The sequence below is a fragment of the Vanacampus margaritifer genome, chromosome 4, assembly GCF_051991255.1.
Source record: "Vanacampus margaritifer isolate UIUO_Vmar chromosome 4, RoL_Vmar_1.0, whole genome shotgun sequence".
Taxonomy (NCBI): Eukaryota; Metazoa; Chordata; class Actinopteri; order Syngnathiformes; family Syngnathidae; genus Vanacampus; species Vanacampus margaritifer.
In genome coordinates, this window is record NC_135435.1 from 27,478,991 (window position 1) to 27,491,235 (window position 12,245).

The window sequence follows — 12,245 nt, forward strand, 5'->3', positions numbered from 1 at the left end:
GTTTTGATTTTGATTTTTTTTTCTTCCCGTTGTGTGGACGGACGACCTAAACGGTAAGAAACTTGGGAGGATACATTGAAACCTGAGGTCGAAGATACAAGCGAATACCTCAGCAGCACTTCCCGGGTGTTGATACTCTGAAGAGTACATCTCACATCAGCGGTCTGTAGAATGAGTGGCTGGTTGTTGACGGTTTAAGCTGGAATGACAGTTACTGATGCATCCACCTCAAACTGGGTGGAGAAATGATCGAGCTGCTCTGCCGAGGAGATCCTGCACTTTTTTACACCCTCATCGGGCGTCCGGGGGGGCATTTTATAAAGCCATGAAAACTTTTTTTTGTGTTTTTCCACTGTATCAATTAGTATCTGTTGAAATTGTTACACAAGGTGTGACATACCCGGAAAAGACGGCAATTAGTGAGAGATAGATAGGACAGCTACAACGTTTTGTTCCGATTACGTGGGTGCCAGAAAAATACTGGTGCTAAAATGGGATGAAAAATGAATAGAATAATATATCGCTGTCAAGCGATTCAATTATTTTAGCTAATTAATCTTCCGATTTTTCATAATTGATCGTGATTAATCGCGATTAATCACATTTGTCCACTTCTGCTTCTACTTTTTTCTTGAACGCTTGTAACAGATATTTACTTGAGTCAAATCTTGGAATTCATGTAAAGTCATCAAATAGAAAGTATATTTAGAATCAAAGATGTGGTATTTATTTTTTATTTTTTTATTTTATTTTTTTAAAAAAAAAAAATTTCAGGAGAGCTCAGTATTGTTCATTCGATTTGACATCATCATTGCTCTCCTTTTTTTTTTTTTTTTTTTTAAAAATCCAACAAATCAATTAAAAAAAAATTAATATATATATATATATATTTTTAAATACATATACATATATATATATATATACACATATACACACATATATATATATATATATATATATGCCCTTTTTTTTTGTATGTGGGTGAGTATGTGCGTGTGTGTGTGTGCGTGCGAGCGTGTGTGTATTCATCAGTTCACCTAAAGCCCATTAAAAAAAAATCCCATACTAATAATATAATATAATAATAAATTGCCAGATGCAGAAACATCAATGTAAGTTATCACGATGTAGTGGCTCTCGCTAACAGACAGAATTAAGTAACCGGAATTAGGTTAAAAAATTCTATATGTGTCTAGATATGTCTAGATGTGGTATTTATGATGTATGGCATCTTTGAGTAAAATTCGAGTATCTCAAGACTGGGCCTTTGTCATCTTTATTGGAAATCAAAATGTGGTCACCGTAGATAATCCAATCTATTAATATACTGTAAATACGTTTCAACCACATTTTTCAATGTGCTATGACTCACCAAATATTTTGACAAAGCTGCCGACAGCCCACACGGCCATCCCCCCTTTTATGATAGACTATTTATACCCCTAGAAGAAAAGAACCTCGACTGAGATGAGAGGGCAGAGGGGAATCGGGCAGTTGGTGGCATGGGATCAAGTTCTAGGAGGCAATGAGCCGTGCCACAGAGAGAAAAGGGGTGAAGGTTGCAATCACATCAAGCCACTTGGAAAAGAGCTAATCCCGCCACTAGGGATGGATACTGAGGGACGGAAGCGGTGTTGGCGTTTCCCCAAGTGGCCGGTCTATTTTCCATTGCTGATTAACAAATATGATCACCCTCACCCTCTGTTCCCATCACAGCGCTGGGTATTTTCATCTTTCTTTTTCTTCTTCTTCTTCTTTTAATTTTGTGCTAACATGACCCGTATCTAAACTGTGTTACTTGAGAACAAAAAAAATGGAATTGAATCATGAACCATGCAGTATAAATAAATGAATTTGGTTGGTTGTTTAGGTATCTTATGGACATAAGCAACACAAACAAGTAGCATATTATTTTAGGAAATTAGTTTTTAAGGAAAAATATCCATCATTATCATTGTTTTTACAAAAACACAAACGCTTTGAGTGCATTTTTAAAGATTTTTTAAAATGTATTTATTGTTTGTTTTCAGCCAATGGTTACCCAATATCCGAATAAAAATCACTTAACTTCTTTAAATTTTAATTAACTTTGGTCTTAATTGTGATTAGCACACGTGCCTCACCGTACGTATGTTCACTTCTCGGCTACAGCCTTCCTTTGTGGAGTAGAAAACAACAAGCATGTTAGTTAATTGTCCATAGGTGTGAATGTGAGTGGGAATGGCTGTTGGCTCTCGAGCCGCATGTGGATCTTTAGCGCCGCCCTAGTGGCTCCCTGGAGCTTTTAAATATATATATATAAAAATGGAAAAAGGTTTATGGGGAAAATATTTGTTTTATTTTAAGATGTGTTTTTTTCTCATATAAAGCTTTCAAGTACATTCAAACATATTTAAATAATTTAGAACATATTTGCAAATCTTAATAACAGACTGGGCCCAATACTCACACATCTGTAGTCAAGGAAACAATAATCTGGCCTTGTTGCGCTCCCTGCATGTAAGCTGGTTTCTCTTGGCTCTCAAATGAGGCGTATTCTTTCCACATTCTTTTTATTACATGAACGGCATGGGGGTGAAGGTATTTATTGTCTTGCAAATGGAAGATCGCTGGTCAAATTGCCCTTACTGGTAGTATCCGTAGTACCCGTAGACGATTGATTGATTGATTGATTTATTGATTGATTGCACTGGATTTTATTTAAGGGGTGTGAATACCAAATATTTCAGATTTATATTTAACTGCCAATGTGGAGCAAGATTTTTTTACTCAAATACTTTTACACATATTTTCAAGTATTTTCAAACATTTAAATAGTTTAGAACATATTTGCAAGTATGTTTAAACGCATATCTATCTATCTATCTATCTATCTATCTATCTATCTATCTATCTATCTATCTATCTATCTATCTATCTATCTATCTATCTATCTATCTATCTGGCTAGCTGGCTAGCTAGCAACATCTAGCTAGCTAGCTAGCTAGCTAGGTATCATGTTGTGCGAATATGAATGAGCTTTGTTGTTTCTATGGTGGCACACTTAGTCATCATGGTGTGAATATTAGCATGTTTTTTGGGGTCCAATATGGCTCTTTCAACATTTTAGGTTGACGACCCCAAGTCTAAATATAATTAAATTTGGAAAAACATGCAAGTTCATGTTGTTGTGTGGATATACTCAATATTAGAAATATGTATTTGTTCCTTGCTGAAACATCTGCAGTCTGGACCTTGAGGTTGCCAAGCAACCAGACTCAAGAAGTTCTCGTCTATTGTTGATTCAATGTAGTCTTTAAAAGAAAATGCTTTTGGCGACATAAAAATAAATTCATGACTTAATCTGTTATCATTTGAGTGTCCTGAAGAGGGGAGATCAGGTGCATGAATACTGTATACATTTATCATTTGCGTATATTGATTATACAATATGCTCCCTTAGACAACTGTCGAACAAAAAAAGCGGTTGAGCTACCAAATTTTACCCGGAAAAGGTTAAAAGCATTCACATTTCCCCTTGGAACATTCTTAGTTGTTTCACCAGCCCTCGCTCTTTCAGTCAGTTATGACTAAATCGTCTGCAATTACTGATATTTGGGGAGGTTCAAAGGTCACTCTGACTTTCCATGTAAACAGAAAATGCATTCAGTGGCAGAATTGCTACAGCAGTCCACTCAACAATTAATATAAGATTCTCGTAATCTAGCGGCAATAATATATACGAAATCCATAATTGTCCAGATACTGGAATAATCTGGATTATTTTAGCGGATCACACAAAACTTTTACAAACATTATATAAGAACGTTTCATGTAGAAACATCATTTATAAGGTTGTAAATTGAAACAACCATTTTTGTAGATAAGTAGTTTCTTTTCTCTTGTTTACATCAATTCCATCAATTATTTGAATCCTGCAGGAAGCATATTGCAAAGGTCCATGATATTAAAATCTAAAAAATGAAGCAAATAATGAGGACTGTGAAAAGAACACACAAAAAAAAGGCAATTATAACCCTGGCTATGTTTCCCCGTGTGACAGCATAATTTAGTTGAAAATGTTTTTTAACTGCTTGACAAACGCAACGGATATCTGACACACGACGTGCGTCACTGGTGTGCTATTTCAGGCACTTTAGACCCTGCAATCACTCTTACAGTTCAGACTACAAGGCAGGGAGCTGGAAATCAACAATTTAAATCGAGACACAGCAGGAATAAATGCACGCACAAGGAAAGTGGGCTGGAGGCCTGACGTTCTGGAAGTCCTACCCACTACCTCCAATCAGAGGCAGATCAGAACTTAATTGACCTATTTAATGTTTAATTACATTCATTTGAACAAAAGTCGCTTCGGCACGGTAGATTAGTGCACTGTCAAACAGTACATCTAACCTGTAAAATGGTTAGAATCAGTCATTTAAAAAAATAAAAATCAACCTGAATGAAAAAGGATTTTTGGGAGTAAGTAACTGGAGTAGTTGAAATAAGTACAATAACATTTTGGAACATTTTTTTAGTAACGCTGTGTTTAAAAAATCGAATAATCGATATCAAATGCTTTTTGAGCATGATATTGATTTATAAAAGGAAATATCTAGTATCTTAATATCTCTTTTTCCCATTAAAAAAAAAAAAATTTGAAAGGCCACATTTTTTGCATCTTACTGTTTTCTTTAAAACTTTTGTTTGCATGAATTTAAAAGAACGTTCTTACATTTTTGAAAGACCTGGCTTATTGCACCTCATTCTGAATCTTTTGAATTTATATTTACAATTATTAAATTAGGATTATTAAAATATTTTTCATCTCATCCTTGCTGAAGTCAATGTTTACGTAACTGCCTCCGCAAAATTTTATTTGGAATTTAATATTTGTGGAGTTTTTATCATGTCCTTGATATTTAAGAAAAAATGATGTTCCATGATTGGATTGAAGCGAAGTGAATCAAATCGGGGGGGAAAAAAATTCGAAATCCAATTGGATTGAACCCTTGTGAGTCAAAATCGAATCGATTGAGGAAATTAGAATTGATACTCAGCCCTAATTTCTAGTTGGTTAACTGATCATTTAATTAATTTTTTTTTTTTTTATATCTAGCTGTACTTTGTACTCCAGCATACACTGCAATAAACGCTTGCAGCATCACACGACGGATATTTAGGAGTAATTTTCATGTAATGCAAATTATTTACAGTTGCTTCACATACATATTGAAGTGTATACGAATGTGGCCTGTGGACAAAGGGCCCAGGTTCGATTCCCCTGACAGGCTTATTGAATATTGATGACAAGCTTTCTCCAACAACAACAAAAAAACTTTCAAAAATATATAAGTTACTTTCATATACTGATAAAATGTCTTTACCCATCTCGAAATGGGAGACAGACTTGTCTATAGCACCGGAATCTGACTTTTGGATTCAAGTTTGTGAAAACGCATTTAAAATGACAAAACACACAAATTTACAACTTATCCAATATAAAATTATTCACAGAACATACATTACTCAATATATGATGAAGAAAATGGGACTCTCAGACTCCGACATTTGTCTCCAATGTTTACAAAACACTACAGACACTTATGTTCATGCTTTATGGTTATGTACTCCGGTTATGTATTTCTGGACTAAAGTCTTACAAAAACTTTCCGCTATTTTGGACTGTAGGATACCTTTATCTCCAAACTTGTGTTTGCTAGGTGACCTAACAACAACTGACTTACCACATAAACAATTTCAATCTACACTTGTAGCCCTTACTATCGCTAAAAAAAACAATTCTTGTTAACTGGAAAAATAAACAAACTCTGAATATCGACCAATGGTCTAACCTCCTCATAAATCACATTTTAATGGAAAAAATATCTGCCTCAAATAAAAACCAAATATCAAAATTTATAGAAACATGGTCTACGTATATAGAATTTTTTAACCTAATTCTGGTTACTTAATTCTGTCTGTTAGCGAGAGCCACTACATCGTGATAACTTACATTGATGTTTCTGCATTTGGCAATTTATTATTATATTATATTATTAGTATGGGATTTTTTTTTAATGGGGTTTGGGTGAACTGATGAATACACACACGCACGCACGCACACACACACACGCACATACACATTCTCACCCACATACAAATATATATATATGTGTGTATATGTATATATATGTATATATATTTAAAAAAAAAACCAACTTTTTTTTTTTCTTAAATTTTTTTGTTTTTAAAGGATAGCAATGATGATGTCAAATCGAATGAACAATACTGAGCTCTGAAAAAAGAAAAAAAAAAAGAACAAAAAAAAAAAATATATATATATATATATATATCGGGGGATATATATTTAGAGCGCTCCTGATAATATCCAATGTGTATTAGAGGGCTCCAATCATTCCAATCATTTTCAGACTCCCTCATCCCGCCATCATCCATCATCTGCCGGCAATGACACGTTTCCATCTTGGCACAAGCACGTGTATGACTGCACCGTTCACGCTTAATAGCAAAAGATTATGAATAGCAACCGTGACTAATTTTTCCACAGTCCCACGAAAATCATTCACACATAAAAAGTAACAGCTACAATGAGACGTGGCCGCTGCAGTGTTTATCGTGAGAGTGGCTTTGTCTTGAGATGAGAATCAACATCCGACATCACACACACACACAATCCACCATTTTGTCAGTGAACACAAGATAAGACAAGTGGCCTTTGGCATAGGTCATGAACTAAATCCTTGAGTGGGACGAGACCTTCGATATTTTTCATTCTTCCATTTGATATTGTTTTTCCTCATCACATATAGACAAACGTCCAGTCTCACAATTTCAGCATCTTCAAATAAGCTTAGCAAACAAGCAATTTTTTAGGGAATATGGAGGACGTTAAAGTGCTACCATTTCAATTAATGTAACACCCAAAATAAATATTATTCTTTGTAAAATGCCTACACTACATCAAAACAAATGAAACTAATGTATGAATTAGAGCTGCCAACGCTTACATTTTTTAATCAGATTAAAAACATTTTAGAATTTTTGATTAACCACAATTAATCACTTAATAAAAATCAACAGTTTTTTTTAAAGATCACCTGTTATGTGAATTTTTTCGACATTCAATGTTATGTCTACGTCTTCAACATTTTTTGATCCACTGCACTCTCATCTTCCTCTTTTTTTATAATCAGTTAATTACTTGCATGATTTAAAATGGGGAAACAATTTACCCCAATAGTTTGACATGAACAAATATTCTGAATGTCATACGCAAAAATTTATTAAATGCATGTAAGTTATGTTTATTGCTCAAACACAACCTGTGCTAACTTCAACATAACCATCTGCTGTAAAGCTAAATGATCATCTGCGTTCAAAATTAATAGTGTGATTAATCTGCGTTAATACATGATTATTGAGATTTTTTTTTTTTTTAACGATTTTTTGGGGGGGTTCGAGCCATCACTTTCTGGGGTGTATATATAGTGTAGTTTTGTACTAAACCAAATTTTTATTTTATTTTATTTTATTTTTGTACAAAAAATAAATAAAAAATTGACCCAAGTAGTGGATTGGTCCAATTTAAATTTTTGAAGTTATGACAACATAATGTTTACAAAGAATGCATAAGTTATTTATATTTACCATTTTTTGAAGTAATCATTCATCCGAAGCCCCGATGCCACTAGAAGAAAGTTTAGATTTATAAGACGGTAAATAGGGTGCACTGCAGCTTTAATTGTGAAAAACTGAAACCTACAAAACATTTCATTGGCGTAATGTATTAATATTATTTTAAAACAAGAATTGGGCTCAGGTTTGTTTTTTAACCAATTAAAACCATGTTTACCCGTTGCCAAGCTTCATGTGCTAAAAAGCAAACATAACAAAGGACAGTGAAGTGGACACTAGGACCTAATAATCAAATAAAGCTCCAGTTGTTTGTTTCTCTATTTTTACAGCCTTTGTAACAGTAGAATAGTTTGGGCCGGTTATAATAAAGCCAATCACGGTTTGAACAAAGTGCACGCTCATCCGCCGGGCGGGACGGAGGAGCTCCATGAACACTAATTGGATGGAAAGAATCTGAGGGGAAGAATCAACAGGCTGTGAACTCGGCAGCTGTTATGCCGTTTGTTTTTCAAAGCGATGCGGACTGGAGGCCCTCTGATTACCGTTTTTACTGGACGGTGCTTTCCAACATGGGGGCCAAGGGTTCGCCACACATGTGACCTAATGAACGGTGACTGGAAAGCCTTGCAAGTGGCGCTGTCAACACCGGGACATAAATAAAGCTAAAGATAGGGCAATGTGGCTTCAGCCCAGCTTTCTGGTCAGACGGAGGCTTTTTATAGAAACACTCTGATTTATAAAAGGCTAACGGGGACTATTTTTACCCCATGGGCTTGGGGGGGGGATAGTGATCTTGGAAAACTTGTGATGCGTTTGCGAGCATGAGTGAGCCCTCTGACTTGAACGTGTTGGTGCGGTGCCTTGTTGGAGTCACAGCAGATAACGGATGAGGCAGAATCCTGTGATGTCCTGGACAAGGTCCAAGAGAGTGATCACATGGTCCTCTCCTTATGGTGGGTTTGTCTGGGAATGAGCCACCGATAAAGGTTTTCTTGACATTTCTTGTGTCATGAATGTCAAAATACAAGTTGAATATTCTGTGGCCTGTATTTTCATAGAATACTGCCGCATCTTGATTTTCGCTTCCATGCAGGCCTCACTGAACCTGTCTGGGAATTCTGTTCATCTCTCCAGTCAGGTTTCCATCCAATGGTTTCGATTTTTTTTAAAGCGAATTTACTGAAAATGCGCAAAACGGACATGCGACGTATGCCCATTTCCATCTGTTCTTCTTTTGCAAATACTGAGAGGGAACTCCGCCGCTGTCGGTGGCGGTACACACCTTGGAGATGTGATCCACCAGTAGTTTAACCCTGGAGAACCCAAGAACCCTTTTTCTTCTTTGGAAAATTATGAATTATACATTAAATGACTGCTATAAGTTCACTGAGCACCAAAATATGTTTTTTCAATTTTAACCCTTTTTTTTTTAACTAGCTCAGAGTTGCTAATTTATCAAAATATATATATATAAAACATACTCCTAGGCATTCTGCAACATGATATGAAATAGATTAACAAAAAAAAACACAATTTTACCATCTGATGGTTTGCTGAGAAGATGGTGGTTTTGTTTGGATTGATTTCCAGCTCAACAAAACAGCATGTTGCCAGCCATCTTGTCACCACCACTCTGGCTCATGTAAGTGCAATATTCATCCACTAGATGGCCCCATGCAGGGGTCAGAAGTGGCACTCTGGACTTTTGAAGTTAAATTTGTAAAAAAAAAAAAGAAAAGAAAATGGTCTTTGTTATTTGAGTAGCAGAATTTATAGGGGCCAAATTTGACCCCGTGGGTTCTCCAGGGTTAAAAGAAGACCAGGAAGCGACTGCGCCGTGCAATGATGTCATATGAGTTTTCTTTTGCCTTCTTCTTTTCCTTTGGGCTTTTTCCCTTCAGGGGTCGCCACAGCAAATCAGTTGCCTCCATCTAACGCTGTCCTCTACATATCTTCACGTCCTCTTTAACTACATCCATAAACCTCCTCTTTGATCTGGCATTTGGAAACTCAGCATCCTTCTGCCAATATACTCACTATTTCTCCTCTGGACGTGTCCAAACCATCTCAGTCTGGCCTCTCTGACTTTATCTCCAAAGCCTCTAACATGTGCTGTCCCTCTGACGTACTCATTCCTGATTCTATCCATCCCGATCACTCCCAAAGAGAACCTCAGCATCTTCATCTCTGCTTCCTGTCTTTTCCTCAGTGTCTCCATATCAAACAACATCGCTGGTGTCACCACAGTTTTATAAATCTTTCTTTTTATTTGAGCTGAAACTCTTCTATCACATATCACACCTGACACTTTTCTCCACTCGTTCCAGCCTGCCTGCTCACGCTTCGTCACTTATTTTCCACACTCTCCATTGCTCTGGGCTCTTAACCCTTAATATTTAAATTCTCTAAATTCCAAAAAGAAAAAAAAATTCATTTGAACTATTTCTATTAGTTTAACATTTTTTCCCCTTTTGTTAACAAGAGTATGAAAACCTAGAAAAAAATATTGTAGATTTAGAACAGATATAAAATTTGTGATTAATCGTGAGTTAACTTGTGAAGTCATGCGATTAATTATGATTTAAAAAAATTAATCGCCTGACGCCCCTCATTTTTAATAAAGTTTTCTTTAAAAAATAATAATAATAATTTTAATATATATATTTTTATTTTTACTAATCTTTTTTTTTAAAGAAAAGATTATGAAAAATTAGGGGCATCAGGCGATTCAAATTTTAATCGTAATTAATCGCATGACTTCACTATTTAACTCAAATTTAATCACAAATTTTATATCTGTTCTATTACAACTAAAAAAAAAATCTAGGTTTTCATACTCTTGTTAACAAAAGTGGGAAAAAAATGTTAAACTAATAAAAATAGTTCAAATGAATTTTTTACGTCTATAGCTGTCAATGGCAGTGAAGGCCTAGTAGTGCCAATACATTTATTGAATCAACCTAGAATGTATATAAATACATTTGACTGTCAAGTCTCTTTTAGTTTCATGTGTGAAATCTGTAAGGCAAATATCTTTGACGATGATTTGAAACAGACATGTATGAAATGAATAAGCCTTGATGCAGTTCTGGGTGCGTTGCTATAGCGACCCCGGAACAAACATCAAAGCTTGGTCTTACTCACTACTCAGGAAGGTCTAGGGGGCATTCATTGAAGTCAGTAGAGTTTCCTAAAGACCACGTGGATGTACAAGGCCCACTACAAACATCATGTGTAACCAGACACCTGCGTACATTCACATGTCAGAGGTCAGGGTGCGATCGTTGTACTTGAGCCCACAATTCGGTCACAGTGTCCCATCAATACTTGGAGGGACCAACCAGAAAAAAAGATCAAATAAAACCAAGGCCACATTGTCTAAGAAAAGCAGTCCATAGATCAAAACATTTATGGCGGAATGACACATCATGACCTTGCCTCCGTGACTCTTTTCTCTAAACAGACCACCGAGAGTCGAAGGACGGGTGAAACTCATCTCTGTGACCTCCGTGATTTATTGTATAATGCTGAGTGAACCAAGGCCCTTGGCTGTCAACTTTAATGCCATCTTCTGTTTATACACACCCTACTGTTAATGTGGCAAGTTGTTATCACTGTACCTTAAACTTAACCCTGAACGTGGCTGAGAACCAAACGTCAGCATCCAGGCGGCGGGACAGGGGGGGGGGGGGCTTGCACGGAAACCAAAGCCTTGCTTTACTGAACATCGACCCAAACAAAATAGATCACACCCTACTAAATAAAGACATCCTAACGAAAACAGAAACACTTGTCACCACAAGGATTTTAATGGGTTGGATATTTTTATTAGATGGTTTTATTTCCTGACAAGGTGATGCGGATGGATCACTGGTTTGAAGACAAGTAGGGGAGATAGGAGTGGGCCCAGAGTTTGTGCTTTGTTGCTCTGTTGTTTGTATCCACGGCAACTGCACAGTGACTACTTCTTCTTGCTGCCAGATAGAGTCGCTGCCAATACTGAGAAACAAAATGTTTTAAAGGAACAATTCTTGGCTTCTTTTTGCATGTTTGGTGATACGCTTGTATTTACAGAAGTTACTCTCACTTTTGCTTACATAAATTACTAATGTTTTTAATTTAATCTTGAAAATGTTGTCAAAGTAAATTACTAAAAACTTTTTAGAAATTACCTTCTGTAATATGCCTTTTTATTTTAATCTATTTCCCTTTTTTTGGAACTTGGAATATTAGGGAGCTCAACAGTGTCATACACACATTTCTGATACAATATGAGGTGAAAATGTTAAACTATTTGTCATCATTTTTTGGACACCAGTTGTCTTTGTCTTTCCAATTATCACATATCTGACCTTAACTACTTGGTCAGAGGTTATGGCGAGCAAATATTGCCCCCCGCAAGCACAAAACTGTGCTAAATATACACATTACTGTTTCTATTTCTGAGGTCTGACTGTAATATCTTATAACATAGCGCATCGATTTTGGCCGGGGATGATGTGCTCGGTCGGGCATTCTCGGTCTCAATAAAGCTTCCTGGTGCTATTTTGGTAGGGTTATTTGAGAATGTGTGTTAAATTGACTTTACACATGCCCACTCTCAT